We start from the raw sequence: 20,343 nt of genomic DNA, 5'->3' as shown, positions 1-20,343 counted from the left end.
ACAGATCAGAGACTATATTTGCTAAATTAGAAGGGCTCTGCTCAGAATTCTCTGTTTGTTGCTGAGAAGATGATGGAAAAGGCTTGCTATTGCTGAGCCTGTTTCTTCCACCATTATTAAAGCTTTGTTGGGGCTTTTGTTGATCCTTCCATAAAAAATTTGGATAATTTCTCCATGAGAAATTATATGTGTTTCCACAAGGTTCACCCATGTAATTCACCTCTGCCATTGCAGGGTTCTCAGGATCATAAGCTTCTTCTTCAGAAGATGCTTCTTTAGTACTGTTGGATGCATTTTGCCATCCATTCAGACCTTAAGAAATCACATTGACTTGCTTAGTCAATATTTTGTTCTGAGCCAATATGGCATTCAGAGCATCAATTTCAATAACTCCCTTCCTCTGAGGCATCCCATTATTCACAGAATTCCTCTCAGAAGTGTACATGAATTGATTATTTGCAACCATGACAATAAGTTCTTGAACTTCTGCAGGTGTTATCTTTAGGTGAATGGATCCACCTGTAGAATGGTCCAGTGACATCTTGGAGAACTCAGATAGACCATAATAGAATATATCCAGAATGGTCCACTCTGAAAGCATGTCAGAAGGACACCTTTTGTTCATCTGCTTGTATCTTTCCCAAGCTTCATAGAGGGATTCACCATCTTTTTGTTTGAAGGTCTGAACATCCACTCTAAGCTTGTTCAGCTTTTGAGGAGGAAAGAACTTAGCCAAGAAGGCCGTGTTCAGCTTATCCCAAGAGTCCAGGCTATCTTTAGGTTGTGAGTCTAACCATGTTCTAGCTCTGTCTCTTACAGAAAAAGGAAAAAGCATGAGCCTGTAGACTTCAGGATCTACTCCATTAGTTTTAACAGTCTCACAGATCTACAAGAACTCAGTTAAAAACTGATAGAGATCTTCTGATGGAAGTCCATGAAACTTGCAACGGCGCCAAAAACTTGGTGCACAAAATTGTGATCGTCAACAATGGCGCCAAAAACTTGGTAGCGCTCTCAAACGTGAATCACACTTTGTCACAACTCCACACAACTAACCAGCAAGTGCACTGGGTCGTCCAAGTAATACCTTACGTGAGTAATGGTCGATCCCACGGAGATTGTTGGTATGAAGCAAGCTATGGTCATCTTGTAAATCTCAGTTAGGCGAATTCAAATGATTATAATGGTTTTTAAAAATAATAATAATTAACGCATAAAATAAAGATAGAGGTACTTATGTAAATCATTGGTGGGAATTTAAGATAAGTGTATGGAGATGCTTTGTCCTTGTTGAATCTCTGCTTTCCTACTGCCTTCCTTCAATCCTTCTTACTCCTTTCCATGGCAAGCTATATGTAGGGCATCACCGCTGTCAATGGTTACATCCCATCCTCTCGGTGAAAATGGTCCAAATGCTCTGTCACAGCGCGGCTAATCATCTGTTGGTTTTCGATCATGTCGGAATAGAATTCATTGATTCTTTTGCGTCTGTCACCACGCCCAACAATCACAAGTTTGAAGCTCGTCACAGTCATTCAATCCTTGAATCCTACTCAGAATACCACAGACAAGGTTTAGACTTTTCAGATTCTCAAGAGTGGCCGCCAAAGGGTTTTAGCTTATACCACGAAGATTCTGATTAAGGAACCCAAGAGATACACGCTCGGTCTAAGGTAGAATGAAAGTGGTTGATAAGGACGGATGGTGATGAGTATCACGGATCATCACATCCATCAGGTTGAAGTGCAGCGAATATCTTAGAATAAGAATAAGTATGAATTGAATAGAAAACAGTAGTACTTTGCATTAAAACTCGAGGTACAGCAGAGCTCCACACCTTAATCTATGGTGTGTAGAAACTCCACCGTTGAAAATACATAAGTGATCAAGGTTCAGGCATGGCCGAATGGCCAGCCCCCGAAGTCTAAGAACTAAACATCCAAAAGATAGATATCAAGATAAAGACGAAACCAAGATGTCTAATACAATAGCAAAATGTCCTATTTATACTAGACTAGTTACTAGGGTTTACAGAAATAAGTCTAAATGGAGAAATCCACTTCCGAGGCCCATTTTGGTGTGTGCTTGGGCTGAGCTTGAGCTTTACACGTGCAGAGGCTTCTTTTGGAGTTAAATGCCAAGTTGTAATGTGTTTTTGGCGTTTAACTTTGGTTTGTGACGTGTTTCTGGCGTTTGACTCCAGAATGCAACATGGAATTGGCATTAAACGCCAGTTTGCATCATCTAAGCTCGAACAAAGTATGGACCATTATCTATTGCTGGAAAGCTCTGAATGTCTACTTTCCAACGCCGTTGAGAGCGCGCCATTTGGAGTTCTGTAGCTCCAGAAAATCTATTTCAAGTGCAGGGAGGTCAGAATCCAACAGCATGAGCAGTCCTTTGTCTGCCTGAATCAGAATTTTGCTCAGGTCCCTCAATTTCAACCAGAAAATACCTGAAATCATAGAAAAACACACAAACTCATAGTAAAGTCCAGAAGAGTGAATTTTAACTAAAAACTAATAAAAATATAATAAAAACTAACTAAAACATACTAAAAATAATGCCAAAAAGCGTATAAATTATCCGCTCATCAAAGACTTGAGTTATAACATGGACCAACTAAGAGTGGAGCATCAAAAGCACTCCATCATTCTCCATGATATTAGAGAAGATCAAAGAGCAATGAGGGAGGAGCAACAAAGGCAAGGAAGAAACATAGAAGAGCTCAAGGACATCATTGGTCCTTCAAGAAGAAGGCGCCACCATCACTAAGGTGGACTCATTCCTTGTTCTTATTTCTCTATTTTTTGGTTTTTATGCTATATGTTTGTCTATGTTTGTGCCTTTACTACATGATCATTAGTATTTAGTAACTATGTCCTAAGGCTATGAATAATTCCATGAATCTTTCACCTTTCTTAAATGAAAAATGTTTCTAATACAAAAGAGCAAGAAGTACATGAATTTCGAATTCATCTTTGAAATTAGTTTAATTATATTGATGTGGTGACAATACTTTTTGTTTTTTGAATGAATGCTTGAACAGTGCATATTTTTTATCTTGTTGTTTATGAATGTTAAATTGTTGGCTCTTGAAAGAATGATGAATAAAGAGAAATATTACTGATAATCTGAAAAATCATGAAATTGATTCTTGAAGTAAGAAAAAGCAGTGAATAGCAAAAGCTTGTGAAAAAAAGCAAGCAGAAAAAGCCAATAGCCCTTAAAACCAAAAGGCAAGGGTAAAAAGGATCTAAGGCTTTGAGCATCAATGGATAGGAGGGCCCAAGGAAATAAAATCCAGGCCTAAGCGGCTAAATCAAGCTGTCCCTAATCATGTGCTTGTGGCATAAAGGTCCAAGTGAAAAGCTTGACACTGAGTGGTTAAAGTCGTGACCCAAAGCAAAAAGAGTGTGCTTAAGAGCTCTGGCACCTCTAACTGGGGACTTTAGCAAAGCTGAGTCACAATCTAAAAAGGTTCACGCAGTCATGTGTCTGTGGCATTTATGTATCTGGTGGTAATACTAGAAAACAAAGTACTTAGCGCCACGGCCAAGACTCATAAAAGTAGCTGTATTCAAGAATCAACATACTTAACTAGGAGAATCAATAACACTATCTGAAATTCTTAGTTCCTATAGATGCCAATCATTCTAACCTTCAAAGGATAAAGTGAGATGCCAAAACTGTTCAGAAGCAAAAAGCTACAAATTCCAGCTCATCAAATTAGAACTAATATTCATTGATATCTTGCACTGAGCAAAAATCTGATTCAGAGGCTAAAAAGGACTGCAGATGCTATTGGATTCTGACCTCCCTGCACTCGAAGTGAATTTTCTGGAGCTACAGAAGCCCAATTGGTACGCTCTCAATTGCGTTCGAAAGTAGACATCCTGGGCTTTCCAGCAATGTATAATAGTCCATACTTTGCCCGAGATTTGATGGCCCAAACAGGCGTTCCAAGTCAGCTTAAGAATTCTGGCGTTTAACGCCGGAACTGGCACAAGAATGGGATTTAAACGCCCAAACTGGCACAAAAGCTGGCGTTTAACTCCAAGAAAAGTCTCTACACATGAAAGCTTCAGTGCTCAGCCCAAGCACACACCAAGTGGGCCCGGAAGTGGATTTTTATGTAATTTACTCATCTTTGTAAACCCTAAGCTACTAGTTATCTACAAATAGGACCTTTTACTATTGTATTTTCATCTTGGTTCTTCTGGTTCCCTCTCTGGGGCCGAAGCCAATGATCACCATTATCACTTATGTATTTTCAACGGTGGAGTTTCTACACACCATAGATTAAGGTGTGGAGCTCTGCTGTACCTCGAGTATTAATGCAATTACTATTGTTCTTCTATTCAATTCAGCTTATTCTTGTTCTAAGATATCACTTGTTCTTCAACTTGATGAATGTGATGATCCGTGACACTCATCATCATTCTCACCTATGAACGTGTGCCTGACAACCACCTCCGTTCTACCTTAGATTGAGTGGATATCTCTTGGATCCCTTAATCGGAATCTTCGTGGTATAAGCTAGAATTGATGGCGGCATTCAAGAGAATCCGGAAGATCTAAACCTTGTCTGTGGTATTCTGAGTAGGATTCAAGGATTGAATGACTGTGACGAGCTTCAAACTCGTGATTGTGGGGCCTTAGTGACAGACGCAAAAGAATCACTGGATTCTATTCCGACATGATCGAGAACCGACAGCTGAATAGCCGTGCTGTGACAGAGCGCGTTGAACATTTTCACTGAGAGAACGGGACTGTAGCCATTGATAATGGTGATGCCCAACATACAGCTTGCCATGGAAAGGAGTAAGAAGGATTGGATGAAGACAGTAGGAAAGCAGAGAGACGGAAGGGACAAAGTATCTCCATACGCTTATCTGAAATTCTCACCAATGAATTACATAAGTATCTCTATCTTTATTTTATGTTTTATTCATCCTCCATAACCATTTGAATCCGCCTGACTGAGATTTACAAGATGACCATAGCTTGCTTCATACCAACAATCTCCGTGGGATCGATCCTTACTCGCGTAATGTTTATTACTTGGACGACCCATTGCACTTGCTGGTTAGTTGTGCGAAGTTGTGATAAAGAGTTGAGATTGCAATTAAGCGTACCATGTTTATGGCGCCATTGATGATCACAATTTTGTGCACCAAGTTTTTGGCACCGTTGCCGGGGATTGTTCGAGTTTGGACAACTGACGGTTCATCTTGTTGCTTAGATTAGGTATTTTTCTTCAGAATTTTTAAGAATGAATTCTAGAGTTTCAAGCTGATGTTTTCATCATCACCAAAGCTGATTGATTCTCATCAATTTAGCTTTTGAATGCAATGTCCTGCTGAAGCTTGGCTAGCCATGTCTAATTTCTTTAGACTAAAGCTTTAGACTAATATTGCATGATTCCTGGAATTCTTATTAAAAATTTTGAATCTCTTTATTTTCTTTTCCATATAATTTTCGAAAAATCCAAAAAAAAATTATAAAATCTTAAAATCAAAAAAATATTTTATGTTTCTTGTTGAGGCTAGTGTCTAATTTTAAGTTTGGTGTCAATTGCATGTCTTTATTCCTCTAAATTTCGAAAATTACATGCATTATGTCTTCATTGATCTTCAAGTTGTTCTTGATGATTTTCTTGCTCTGATCTTTAAATTCTCTTGTCGTGTGTGTTCTGTTTTTTCTCATATGCATCCTCAATTTGTTAGTGTCAATAGTATACAAACTTCTAAGTTTGGTGTCTTCCATGCATTGTTTATTTGATTTTAGTTGCATTTTGATTATTCCTCATCATTAAAAATCCAAAAAAATTTTTTAATTTGTGTCTTTTCAAGTCAATAATATAGAGAATTAAAGATTCAAAACATACAGCAGAGGAATTACACAGAAAAAGCTGGGCGTTCAAAACGCCCAGTGAAGAAGGAAAACTGGCGTTTAAATGCCAGCCAGGGTACCTGGCTGGGCGTTTAACGCCCAAACGGGTAGCATTTTGGGCGTTTAACGCAGGATGGCACAAGAGGGAAGATTTTGTTTTTAATTCAATTTTTTTTTCAAGTTTTAAAAATTTTTCAAAATCAAATCTTTTTCAAATCATATATTTTCAATCATATGTTTTCAAAATCAATTTCTTTCCATTTTCAAAAATACTTGCTAACAATTAATAATTTGATTCAACATTTCAAGTATGTTGCCTTTTCTGTTGAGAAAGGTTTAATGTCTGAATCATATCTTTTAAAATTTCTTGTTAGCCAAGTCATTAATTTTCAAAATCAAATCTTTTTTTAAAATTATTTTTCAATCATATCTTTTCAATCATATCTTTTTAAAACTATATCTTTTCAATCATATCTTCTTAATCAAATCTTTTTCAAAATATTTTTTCAATCATATCTTTTTGATTTCTACTTTAAAAAAATCTTTTTCAAAAATCACTTTATTTCGAAAATCATTCATCAAATTTTCAAAATTCTTTTAAAATCTTTTACTTTATTTTCGAAAATTTCTTCCCCTCTTCTCACATCCTTCTATTTATGGACTAACACTCCTCCTCAATGCACAATTCGAACTCTATCTTTCTTGATAAGTTCGAATTCTTCTACCTCTTCCTTCTATTTTTCTTTTCCTCTGACACCTCAAGGAATCTCTATACTGTGACATAGAGGATTTCATATTTTCTTGTTCTCTTCTCTTTCATATGAGCAGGAGCAAAGACAAAAGCATTCTTGTTGAGGCTGACCCTGAACCTGAAAGGACCTTGAAGCGAAAGCTAAGAGAAGCTAAAACACAACTCTCTGTAGAGGACCTGACAGAAATCTTCAAAGAAGAAGAACCCATGGCAGCCGAAAACAACAATAATTCCAACAATGCAAGGAAGGTGTTGGGTGACTTTACTGTACCTACTCCCGACTTCTATCCCTGCCATTGGAGCAAACAACTTTGAGCTTAAGCCTCAATTAGTTTCTCTAATGCAACAGAATTGCAAGTTCCATGGACTTCCATTGGAAGATCCTCATCAGTTTTTAGCTGAATTCTTGCAAATCTGTGACACTGTCAAGACCAATGGGGTTGACCCTGAGGTCTACAGACTTATGCTATTTCCTTTTGCTATAAGAGACAGAGCTAGGATATGGTTGGACTCACAACCTAAAGAAAGCCTGAACTCTTGGGAAAAGCTAGTCAATGCCTTCTTGGCAAAGTTCTTTCCACCTCAAAAATTGAGTAAGCTTAGAGTGGAAGTCCAAACCTTCAGACAGAAGGAAGGTGAATCCCTCTATGAAGCTTGGAAAAGATACAAACAATTAATCAGAAAGTGTCCTTCTGACATGCTTTCTGAATGGAGCATCATAAGTATCTTCTATGATGGTCTGTTTGAACTGTCCAAGATGTCATTGGACAGCTCTGCTGGAGGATCTCTTCATCTGAAGAAGACGCCTGCAGAAGCTCAAGAACTCATTGAAATGGTTGCAAATAACCAATTCATGTACACTTCTAAAAGGAATCCTGTGAACAATGGGACGAATCAGAAGAAAAGAGTTCTTGAGATTGATACTCTGAATGCCATATTGGCTCAGAATAAAATATTGACTCAGCAAGTCAATATAATTTCTCAAAGTCTGTCTGGAATGCAAGCTGCACCAGGCAGTACTAAGGACGCTTCATCTGAAGAAGAAGCTTATGATCCTAAGAACCCTTCAATGGAAGAGGTGAATTACATGGGAGAACCCTATGGAAACACCTATAATCCTTCATGGAGAAATCATCCAAATCTCTCATGGAAGGATCAACAGAGACCTCAACAAGGTTTCAACAATAATAATGGTGGAAGAAACAGGTTTGGCAATGGCAAGTCTTTTCCATCATCTTCTCAGCAACAAACAGAGAATTCTAAGCAGAGCCACTCTGACTTAGCAACCATGGTCTCTGATCTAATCAAAACCACTCAAAGTTTTATGACTGAAACAAGGTCCTTGATGGTGTTTTTGCGGAAAACGAATTTTCCAAACACATAGATCTAACCGGCAAGTGTACCGGGTCGCATCAAGTAGTAATAACTCACTTAGAGTGAGGTCGATCCCACAGGGATTGATGGATCAAGCAATTTTAGTGGGTGATTAGTTTAGTCAAGCTAACATTGAAGTGAATTTGGATGAAGTGTAGCCAACAGAAAGTAAATGGCAGAAATCTTAAAGATGCAGAAAGTAAATTGACAAGTAACTTAAAGGGCAAGAAATGTAAATTGCAAGAATCTTAAATGACAAGAAATGTAAATTGCATTAAATGTAAAGGGGAATGGGAACAAGGAGATTAAAACAAGCAGCAAGCAGAACTTGGAATAATTGCATAAGAATTAAATTGCATGAAAAGTAAAAGGACTTGGGAGCTGGGAATTAAAATTCAACAAGAGAATGTAAAGAGCATTTAAGCAGAGAGCTAGAATATGAAATGGGATGCAGCAGATTTAAACAGACGAATGTGAATTGCAACAATTAAGAGAGCAGAAATTAAAGTTGGATCAAACAGAAATTCAAACAGAAATGGAAATTAAAATGCAGCAAGGTTCACAGAAGAACCAAAGGTAAAATTGGGTCTCAGGTCTCAAGAGACTAGGTAGCAGAGCCTAGATCTCTATTTGCCTTCCTAGATCCAAGTAAACAAAGCAATTGACAGAAAATTAGAAGGAGAAGCAGTAGAAGAAAATGTAACAGATTCAATTATGCAGAAAAAGAGTTGAAGAGAATTTGAATGGGAATTGAGACAGAATTTCCTCAATTTCTCACACCCAAATTTAAGACAGAAAAGAAATAAAGGAAAGAGCCCCCCTACAAAGATGGAATTGATGCCTTTATATAGGCTTTACAAAATGAAAAATGAAAATGAAATTAAAACAAAATGAAAATCCTAATTCTAGCTTGTTCTTGTGCCTTTTGAGTCATGTTGAGTGGGCTTTGCTTGCTTTGTATTTGAGGGAGAATGGGTCTTAGATGGCCTTGATTTAATTTGGTGAAGAATTGAATTAAATTGAATTTTGGCCCATATGTTGCTCCCAGGAGGCTGCCCTGCCCTTGTGGAGGGCAGGGCAGAAAATTGATGCATGATGCACAAGCTTGGTGCGGCCTTGGTGCAAGTCTGGTGCTGCGTGGTGCGCGTCTGGTGCTCCGTGGTGCGCCAGAGGCTGCCCTGCCCGCGCCAAGGGCAGGGCAGAAAAGTTGATGCGCCAAATTTGAGGCGTGCGTGCGTTGGTGCTGCCAGGAGAGGAAGTTGGTGCGCCAGGAGAGGAAATTGGTGCGCCAGGAGGAGAATTGGTGTGCGCATGGTGCTGCCACACACAAGATGCTGCCCTGCCCGCGCCAAGGGCAGGGCAGAGTTTCAAAAATGAGGTTCCGTGTGTCTCCCTCTTCGAGCCTTGGTGGAAGCATTTTGGTTTATTTTCGCTTGTTTTTGGACCTTAAAGATGCCTTTCGTTCCTGCCTCAATTGGACGCCAAATATGGATTTCTATATATCGTTGGAAAGCTCTGAATGTCAGCTTTCCAACGCAACTGGAAGCACATCAATCGGACGTCTGTAGCTCAAGTTATAGCCCTTTGAAGTAGGCATGGTCATGCTGTGTGCGGCCAGATTTTAACTTAGCGAAAATTTTGCTTCCAACCATACTTTGCATCACAATTCTGCCCTGCCCTTGGCAAGGGCAGGATCGTGTGCGTGCTGGCTGCTTCCTCTTTGATTTTGTCATGGGCCACGCTTTTAAAAGCGTGGCCTAAAGCTCCAAAGTGTACCCCAACTTCAAAGTGTGTCCCAAAGCTCTTTTTTTCTCCTTTTTTTGTGCTTCTTTGCTTCTTTTTCTTCTTATTTTCTACAAGATATAAAAAATTAAAATATCAAGAAAATATATCATTTAAGTACAAAAAGCATTCAATATTTAAGCACAAATCATCAATTTCTTGTATGAAAAAGCATAGAAAATGGGTATATGATGACATGTCATCACAACACCAAACTTAAATCTTGCTTGTCCCCAAGCAAGAAAAGAATCATGCAATAAAGATTGACAATCCAAGGTAAGAAGAATAGCAACTCAATGTTCATGGCAAGCTAGTTTTCTATGCATGCTACAATTACAAAAGAGATGTAAATGATTGATGCTTCTATCTAGCTTATTTTATGAAATCATTTTCTTATAATTCTTCCTTGAAACAAGCTTTTGATTTTTTTTTTCTCCTTTTGGGTGCTTTGCCCCATGAGTTAATAACAAAGCTACGACTTCTAAATGCTTTGTTTTCAAGTATTACCACTTGATACATAAGCACCACAAGCATTTAATTAGAGGACCTCATTAAGCTCATTTTTCTTTTCTTTTCTTGACTCTCTAATCATTGATGCTCAGAGCCTTGAGCTTTGAGGGAGTGCTTTTGCACTTGAGCCTAGCCTTGACTTCTAAGTGTTTTGTTTTCAAGCATTTGGCTTGATACATAAACACCACAAGCACTTAACAAATAAATTGCCATTGGTGCTCAGAGCCTTCAACTTTCTCATTCTTTCCCTTTTTCTTTTCTTGCTTTAATTGTATTTGCTTCTTCAAGGTTTTCATGATTTCAAAAGATTTCACAAAATGTACTAGATGAAAAACTTCAATTAAATAAAATCCAATGCAATTGAGCAACAATCAATCATACTAGCTTTCCAATACTTGTATGCACATGCTAAATTCTTCTTTAATTCCTTGTTTGTTTATGATCATGATGCTTTTTGCTTTTGAATTCACAAAACTCAAGTTGGTAGTCATAATGTCACAACAACATATTTCGAATCAAAATTTAGCCTATGCTTATTCATACCACACATGCATACAAAGAAGATAATGTGACAATCATGCAATTTAAAGTGCTAGAAACAAATGAGAGGAAAAGGAACTTTACAACCTTGTAGTCCATCTTCTCTATTGTTGTCATTTTCCTCCCATTCTTCTCTTTCCCATACCAAATCAGAATGCTTGCTCTTCCTTAAGCAACAATTAGAACAATGGTGGTGGGGTCTAAAATGGATCATGAATGTCTCACACAAAAGGATGTCAGTAGCATATGTGTTTAGGCAAGCAAGATTAAGATAACAATCAAGGCACAGAGAAATAAAAACACTATGATTGCAAACATAAGATGGTGTGCATGATACATTGCATAAAAAATATAAGTGGCACACCAAACTTAGTGTGACACTTTCACTTGGAATTGATGCAAGTATCTAATAGATATTGGAACCAAATTTTGTTGCATAGCAACACCAAACTTAGAATGCAACCATATGTGAATTTATTTGAACTAAAACTAAACAAAAGAAACTGTTATTTGTTGAATACAATCACCAAATGAAGAATCTGTCATGAGTAAGGATGTTTGGGTAATGTATTAACAAACACAGTTAAGAAGCAAAATAAGTGGAAGTATTAAAATAAAGAAATAACTAAAGTAAACAGAATAATAAAGTGTCAAACCAAAAGAAAAGCAACACTGCAAAGGCCTTATGATTATGCAGACAAGTGGTGTTGCTTAATGAATTGCATAGAGAATTAAGTGGCACACCAAACTTAGAATCTTAGTGTGTCACTTCCATTTTTGATTTGATGCACTCATCCAAAAAGATTGAAAACAAGTTGTTGCAAGACAACACCAAACTTAGAATGTAACCATATGCCCATTTATTGAATTTAAACAAAGTAAAGAACAAAAACAAAGCAGAGAAGAAATGTTACCTACGGTTGGGTTACCTCCCAACAAGTGCTCTTTTAGTGTCATTAGCTTGACATGTTGTTCTTCACTTTCTTCCTCTTCTTCCAATTGGTTAAGAGGAATGACTTCAAGGGGGGAGAAGTTTCAGCTTCTGTCCCTTGTCTTGGCCTTTCCTCAGCAAGCTTCCTTTTGCAAATGGCTTGATTGGTCTTGCTTGCTGGATTAGGGACAGAATTGGTGTTCTTGTTAGTTGCCCTCACTTCTTTGGATTCAAGACTTGGCTGCTGTGTGATTATTGGAGTTTCATATTCATCCAGAGCTTTTTGAATTGGTGGTTCCATGAGCATTTCTTCTATGTACTTTTCTGCTTCACTTGAGTTTGACTTCTCTTGAGTATCCTCCTCACTAGCTTGTTCTTCCATTTCCTCTTTTACACTCAACATTTGCTTTAATAGCTCTTTCATGGAGGAGGTTTGTTGATTTTCCCAAGCTTTCTTCATCTCCTCTTCATATTTTCGATCAGTGTTGAGCATCTTTGGTCCAGTGGAGTTTGAGGAGGTTGTGAGTGTTCAGGTTCTCTTGTCATCTCAAGTGCAGTTTTAAGTTCAAATGTTTCCACCACCTCTTCCTTCTTTGCAATTTCACTTGATGCAGTAGCCTCTTCCTCTTGTTTTTTCTCCTTCTTCGTTGCACTCACCACTTGAGCTAACATTATTTCCATGTTTTTGAATGAATTTTCTTGCTCGTTCCATGATATCTGTGCCTCCCTCTCATATTTTTCAAACATGGTCTCAAGCTTTGAGAGGCTTTGGTTCATGGAAGTTTGTGTGGGTGGTGAGTTTTGAAAGGGGCTTTCTGTTGAAGTATGGTCAAGTGATGATGTCTTTGGATGAATATCATATGGAGCACTAGAATTCCCTTCCCAGCCATCATTAGAATCATGACTTGCATCATTTTGTGGTGGAAGGAAATATCCCATATGATTCTCTTGCTCATCTTGTGTTTCTGAAGCAAATCTCCATGAGTTGGAGTGCTCAGAATGTGTATTTTCTTGGTGATATTCCCAGCCATCATTAGAGATCAGTGATGGTGGGTGATATCCCATAAAATTTTGTTTGACCATAAGATGAGTTGAACTCCATTTGTATTTTATAAACATCAATGAAATTAGAAATTCATGTCACAGGATAGAATTTCTTAGTGAGGCAATAACTCAAACACCTTGCTATCAATTTAAAACAGAGAACAAAAACAAAAAAAATGCTTGATCTAGACTTCTCACCCACTTAATCATTGTTGATCTAATCAATCCCCGGCAACGGCGCCAAAAACTTGATGGTGTTTTTGCGGAAAACGAATTTTCCTAACACATAGATCTAACCGGCAAGTGTACCGGGTCGCATCAAGTAGTAATAACTCACTTAGAGTGAGGTCGATCCCACAGGGATTGATGGATCAAGCAATTTTAGTGGGTGATTAGTTTAGTCAAGCTAACATTGAAGTGAATTTGGATGAAGTGTAGCCAACAGAAAGTAAATGGCAGAAATCTTAAAGATGCAGAAAGTAAATTGGCAAGTAACTTAAAGGGCAAGAAATGTAAATTGCAAGAATCTTAAATGACAAGAAATGTAAATTGCATTAAATGTAAAGGGGAATGGGAACAAGGAGATTAAAACAAGCAGCAAGCAGAACTTGGAATAATTGCATAAGAATTAAATTGCATGAAAAGTAAAAGGACTTGGGAGCTGGGAATTAAAATTCAACAAGAGAATGTAAAGAGCATTTAAGCAGAGAGCTAGAATATGAAATGGGATGCAGCAGATTTAAACAGACGAATGTGAATTGCAACAATTAAGAGAGCAGAAATTAAAGTTGGATCAAACAGAAATTCAAACAGAAATGGAAATTAAAATGCAGCAAGGTTCACAGAAGAACCAAAGGTAAAATTGGGTCTCAGGTCTCAAGAGACTAGGTAGCAGAGCCTAGATCTCTATTTGCCTTCCTAGATCCAAGTAAACAAAGCAATTGACAGAAAATTAGAAGGAGAAGCAGTAGAAGAAAATGTAACAGATTCAATTATGCAGAAAAAGAGTTGAAGAGAATTTGAATGGGAATTGAGACAGAATTTCCTCAATTTCTCACACCCAAATTTAAGACAGAAAAGAAATAAAGGAAAGAGCCCCCCTACAAAGATGGAATTGATGCCTTTATATAGGCTTTACAAAATGAAAAATGAAAATGAAATTAAAACAAAATGAAAATCCTAATTCTAGCTTGTTCTTGTGCCTTTTGAGTCATGTTGAGTGGGCTTTGCTTGCTTTGTATTTGAGGGAGAATGGGTCTTAGATGGCCTTGATTTAATTTGGTGAAGAATTGAATTAAATTGAATTTTGGCCCATATGTTGCTCCCAGGAGGCTGCCCTGCCCTTGTGGAGGGCAGGGCAGAAAATTGATGCATGATGCACAAGCTTGGTGCGGCCTTGGTGCAAGTCTGGTGCTGCGTGGTGCGCGTCTGGTGCTCCGTGGTGCGCCAGAGGCTGCCCTGCCCGCGCCAAGGGCAGGGCAGAAAAGTTGATGCGCCAAATTTGAGGCGTGCGTGCGTTGGTGCTGCCAGGAGAGGAAGTTGGTGCGCCAGGAGAGGAAATTGGTGCGCCAGGAGGAGAATTGGTGTGCGCATGGTGCTGCCACACACAAGATGCTGCCCTGCCCGCGCCAAGGGCAGGGCAGAGTTTCAAAAATGAGGTTCCGTGTGTCTCCCTCTTCGAGCCTTGGTGGAAGCATTTTGGTTTATTTTCGCTTGTTTTTGGACCTTAAAGATGCCTTTCGTTCCTGCCTCAATTGGACGCCAAATATGGATTTCTATATATCGTTGGAAAGCTCTGAATGTCAGCTTTCCAACGCAACTGGAAGCACATCAATCGGACGTCTGTAGCTCAAGTTATAGCCCTTTGAAGTAGGCATGGTCATGCTGTGTGCGGCCAGATTTTAACTTAGCGAAAATTTTGCTTCCAACCATACTTTGCATCACAATTCTGCCCTGCCCTTGGCAAGGGCAGGATCGTGTGCGTGCTGGCTGCTTCCTCTTTGATTTTGTCATGGGCCACGCTTTTAAAAGTGTGGCCTAAAGCTCCAAAGTGTACCCCAACTTCAAAGTGTGTCCCAAAGCTCTTTTTTTCTCCTTTTTTTGTGCTTCTTTGCTTCTTTTTCTTCTTATTTTCTACAAGATATAAAAAATTAAAATATCAAGAAAATATATCATTTAAGTACAAAAAGCATTCAATATTTAAGCACAAATCATCAATTTCTTGTATGAAAAAGCATAGAAAATGGGTATATGATGACATGTCATCAGTCCTCCATCAGAAACTTGGAGGCACAAGTGGGTTAGCTAAGTAAGAAAGTTACTGAACTCCCTCCTAGTACTCTTCCAAGCAATATAGAAGAGAATCCAAAAGGAGAGTGTAAGGCCATCAACATGGCCGAATTTGGAGAGGAGAAAGAGGCAGTGAGCGCCACTGAGGAAGACCTCAATGGACGTCCACTGGCCTCCAATGAGTTCCCTAATGATGAACCATGGGAATCTGAGGGTCACACTGAGACCATAGAGATTCCATTGGATTTACTTCTGCCATTCATGAGCTCTGATGAGTATTCTTCCTCTGAAGAGGACGAAGATGTCACTGAAAAGTAAGTTGCTAAGTACCTTGGAGCAATCATGAAGCTAAATGACAAGTTATTCGGTAATGAGACTTGGGAGGATGAACCCCCTTTGCTCACTAAAGAACTGGATGACTTGACTAGGCAGAGATTACCTCAAAAGAGATAGGATCCTGGGAAGTTCTCAATACCTTGTACATTAGGCACCATGACCTTCAAGAAGGCTCTGTGTGACCTAGGGTCAAGCATAAACCTCATGCCTCTCTCTGTAATGGAGAAGCTAGGGATCTTTGAGGTACAAGCTGCAAGAATCTCACTAGAGATGGCAGACAATTCAAGAAAACAAGCTTATGGACTTGTAGAGGATGTTCTGGTAAAGGTTGAAGACCATTACATCCCTGCTGATTTCATAGTCCTAGAGACTGGGAAGTGCATGGATGAATCCATCATCCTTGGCAGACCCTTTCTAGCCACAGCAAAGGCTGTGATTGATGTTGACAGAGGAAAATTGATCATTCAAGTGAATGAAGACTCCCTTGTGTTTAAGGCTCAAGGATATCTCCCTGTAACCATGGAGAGGAAGCATGAAGAGCTTCTCTCAAAACAGAGTCAAACAGAGCCCCCACAGTCAAACTCTAAGTTTGGTGTTGGGAGGTTCCAACATTGCTCTGAACATCTGTGAGGCTCCATGAGAGCCCACTGTCAAGCTACTGACATTAAAGAAGCGCTTGTTGGGAGGCAACCCAATGTTATATTTATCTATTTTCCTTTGTTATTTTATGTTTTCTATAGGTTGATGATCATGGGAAGTCACAAAATCAATTGAAAAAGCAAAAACAGAATTAAAAACAGAAAGAAAAATAGCACACCCTGGAGGAGAACTTGCTGGCGTTTAAACGCCAGTGAAGGCAGCAAATAGGCGTTTAACGCCCAGTCTGGCACCATTCTGGGCGTTTAACGCCAGAAAGGGGCACCAGACCGGCATTTAACGCCAGAAATAGGCAAGAAGCTGGCGTTAAATGCCAGAAAAGGGCACCAGCCCGGCGTTTAACACCAGGATTGGCAGAAGGGGCATTTTTGCTAGCGGCTTGGTGCAGGGATGAGTTATCCTTGACACCTCAGGATCTGTGGACCCCACAGGATCCCCACCTACCCCACCACTCTCTCTCTTCTTCACCTATTCACCAATCACCTCAACACCTCTTTCCCAAAAAACCCTCACCTATCAAATCCCACCATTCTCTTCACCACTCACATCCATCCTTCATAAAACCCTACATACCTCACCATTCAAATTCAAACCTCTTTCCCTTCCAAACCCACCCATACATGACCGAACCTTACCCCTCTCTCCACCCCTATATAAATCCATCTTCACTCCTTCATTTTCACACAACCTACACACTACTTCTCCCCCTTGGCCAAAAAATAAAGCCACCTCCATCTCCTCTATTTCTTCTTCTTCTACTCTCTTCTTTCTTCTTTTGCTCGAGGACGAGCAAACCTTCTAAGTTTGGTGTGGTAAAAGCATTGTTTTTTGTTTTTCCATAACCATTTATGGCATCTAAGGCTGGAGAAACCTCTAGAAAGAGGAAAGGGAAGGCAAAAGCTTCCACCTTCGAGTCATGGGAGATGGAGAGATTCATCTCAAGGGTGCATCAAGACCACTTCCATGAAGTTGTGGCCATGAAGAAGGTGATCTCCGAGGTCCCTTTCAAACTCAAAAAGAATGAATATCCAGAGATCCGACATGAGATCCGAAGAAGAGGTTGGGAAGTTCTTACCAACCCCATTCAACAAGTCGGAATCTTAATGGTTCAAGAGTTCTATGCTAATGCATGGATCACCAAGAACCATGATCAAAGTGTGAACCCGGACCCAAAGAATTGGCTTACAATGGTTCGGGGGAAATGCTTAGATTTTAGTCTGGAAAATGTAAGGTTGGCATTCAACTTTTCCATGATGCAAGGAGATGAACACCCTTACACTAGAAGGGTCAACTTTGATCAAAGGTTGGACCAAGTCCTCATAGACATTTGTGAAGAGGGCGCTCAATGGAAGAGAGATTCAAGAGGGAAGCCGGTTCAACTTAGAAGGCATGACCTCAAGCCCGTGGCTAGGGGATGGTTGGAGTTTATCCAACGCTCAATCATTCCCACTAGCAACCGGTCCGAAGTTACTATAGACCGGGCTATCATAATTCATAGCATCATGATTGGAGAGGAAGTAGAAGTTCATGAGGTTATATCCCAAGAACTTTATAAGGTGGCGGACAAGTCCTCTACCTTGGCAAGGTTAGCCTTCCCTCATCTCATTTGTCACCTCTGTAATTCAGTTGGAATTAACATAGAGGGAGACATCCTCATTGATGAAGACAAGCCCATCACTAAGAAGAGGATGGAGCAAACAAGAGATCCCACTCATGGACATGAGGAAATTCCTCATCATGAAATCCCTGAGATGCCTCATGGGATGCACTTTCCTCCACAAAACTATTGGGAGCAAATCAACACCTCCCTAGGAGAATTGAGTTCCAACAAGGGACAACTAAGGGTGGAGCACCAAGAACATTCCATCCTCCTCCATGAAATTAGAGAAGATCAAAGAATCATGAGAGAAGAGCAACAAAGGCAAGGAAGAGACATTGAGGAGCTCAAGCACTCCATAAGATCTTCAAGAGGAAGAACAAGCCACCATCACTAAGGTGGACCCGTTCTTTAATCTCTTTGTTCTTTATTTTTCTATTTTTTGAATTTTCATGCTTATGTTTATCTATGTTTGTGTCTTATGATCATTAGTGTCTTAGTGTCTATGCCTTAAAGTTATGAATGTCGTATGAATCCATCACCTTTCTTAAATGAAAAATTTTCTTAATTGAAAAAGAGAAGAATTGCATGAATTTTGAATTTTATAACAGATTAATTATTTTGATGTGGTGGCAATACTTTGACTTCTGAATGTATGCTTGAACAGTGCATATGTCTTTTGAATTTGTTGTTCATGAATGTTGGCTCTTGAAAGAATGATGAAAAAAGGAGACATGTTACTGAAGATCTGAAAAATCATAAAAATGATTCTTGAAGCAAGAAAAAGTAGTGAATACAAAAAAAAGAGAGAATATGTGCGGAAAAAAAAAGAGAGAAAGCAAGCAGAAAAAGCCAATAGCCCTTTAAACCAAAAGGCAAGGGTAAAAATAAAGTCGTGATTCAAGGCAAAAAGAGTGTGCTTAAGAACCCTGGACACCTCTAATTAGGGACTCTAGTAAAGCTGAGTCACAATCTGAAAAGGTTCACCCAGTTATGTGTCTGTGGCATGTATGTATCCGGTGGTAATACTGGAAGACAGAGTGCTTTGGGCCATGGCCAAAACTCATAAAGTAGCTGTGTTCAAGAATCATCATACTTAACTAGGAGAATCAATAACACTATCTGAATTCTGAGTTCCTATAGAAGTCAATCATTCTGAATTTCAAAGGATAAATGAGATGCCAAAACTGTTCAGAGGCAAAAAGCTAAAAGCCCCGCTCATCTAATTAATACTGATCTTCATAGATGTTTTTGGAGTTCATTGCATATTCTCTTCTTTTTATCTTATTTGATTTTCAGTTGCTTGGGGATAAGCAACAATTTAAGTTTGGTGTTGTGATGAGCGGATAATTTATACGCTTTTTGGCATTGTTTTTAGTATGTTTTTAGTATGTTTTAGTCAGTTTTTATTATATTTTTATTAGTTTTTAGTTAAAATTCACTCTTCTGGACTTTACTATGAGTTTGTGTGTTTTTCTGTGATTTCAGGTATTTTCTGGCTGAAATTGAGGGACCTGAGCAAAAATCTGATTCAGAGGCTAAAAAGGACTGCAGATGCTGTTGGATTCTGACCTCCTTGCACTCGAAGTGACTTTTCTGGAGCTACAGAAGCCCAATTGGCACGCTCTTAATTGCGTTAGAAAGTAGCCATCCTGAGCTTTCCAGCAATGTATAATAGTCCATATTTTGCCCGAGATTTGATGGCCCAAATAGGCGTTCCAAGTCAGCTCAAGAATTCTGGCGTTTAACGCCGGAACTGGCACAATAATGGGAGTTAAACGCCCAAACTGGCACAAAAGCTGGCGTTTAACTCCAAGAAAAGTCTCTACACATGAAAGCTTCAGTGCTCAGCCCAAGCACACACCAAGTGGGCCCGGAAGTGGATTTTTATGTAATTTACTCATCTTTGTAAACCCTAAGCTACTAGTTATCTACAAATAGGACCTTTTACTATTGTATTTTCATCTTGGTTCTTCTGGTTCCCTCTCTGGGGCCGAAGCCAATGATCACCATTATCACTTATGTATTTTCAACGGTGGAGTTTCTACACACCATAGATTAAGGTGTGGAGCTCTGCTGTACCTCGAGTATTAATGCAATTACTATTGTTCTTCTATTCAATTCAGCTTATTCTTGTTCTAAGATATCACTTGTTCTTCAACTTGATGAATGTGATGATCCGTGACACTCATCATCATTCTCACCTATGAACGTGTGCCTGACAACCACCTCCGTTCTACCTTAGATTGAGTGGATATCTCTTGGATCCCTTAATCGGAATCTTCGTGGTATAAGCTAGAATTGATGGCGGCATTCAAGAGAATCCGGAAGGTCTAAACCTTGTCTGTGGTATTCTGAGTAGGATTCAAGGATTGAATGACTGTGACGAGCTTCAAACTCGCGATTGTGGGGCGTTAGTGACAGACGTAAAAGAATCACTGGATTCTATTCCGACATGATCGAGAACCGACAGCTGAATAGCCGTGCTGTGACACAGCGCGTTGAACATTTTCACTGAGAGGACGGGACTGTAGCCATTGACAACGGTGATGCCCAACATACAGCTTGCCATGGAAAGAAGTAAGAAGGATTGGATGAAGACAGTAGGAAAGCAGAGAGACGGAAGGGACAAAGCAT

The 20,343-nt window shown here is 39.3% G+C and overlaps 1 non-coding gene across 1 annotated transcript; it reads left to right on the top strand.

Annotated features, from left to right (window-relative positions):
- The first annotated feature begins 595 nt into the window (after positions 1-595).
- Positions 596-703, top strand: LOC130951758 (small nucleolar RNA R71). Its single transcript, XR_009074085.1, has one exon. It is a non-coding gene; the product is annotated as a small nucleolar RNA R71 (small nucleolar RNA).
- The last annotated feature ends 19,640 nt before the right edge of the window (positions 704-20,343 follow it).

The sequence above is a fragment of the Arachis stenosperma genome, chromosome 1 (genome assembly GCF_014773155.1).
Source record: "Arachis stenosperma cultivar V10309 chromosome 1, arast.V10309.gnm1.PFL2, whole genome shotgun sequence".
NCBI classification, from domain to species: domain Eukaryota; kingdom Viridiplantae; phylum Streptophyta; class Magnoliopsida; order Fabales; family Fabaceae; genus Arachis; species Arachis stenosperma.
Note: the sequence above shows the minus strand (reverse complement) of the source record. Positions and strands in the feature narration are given on the sequence as shown.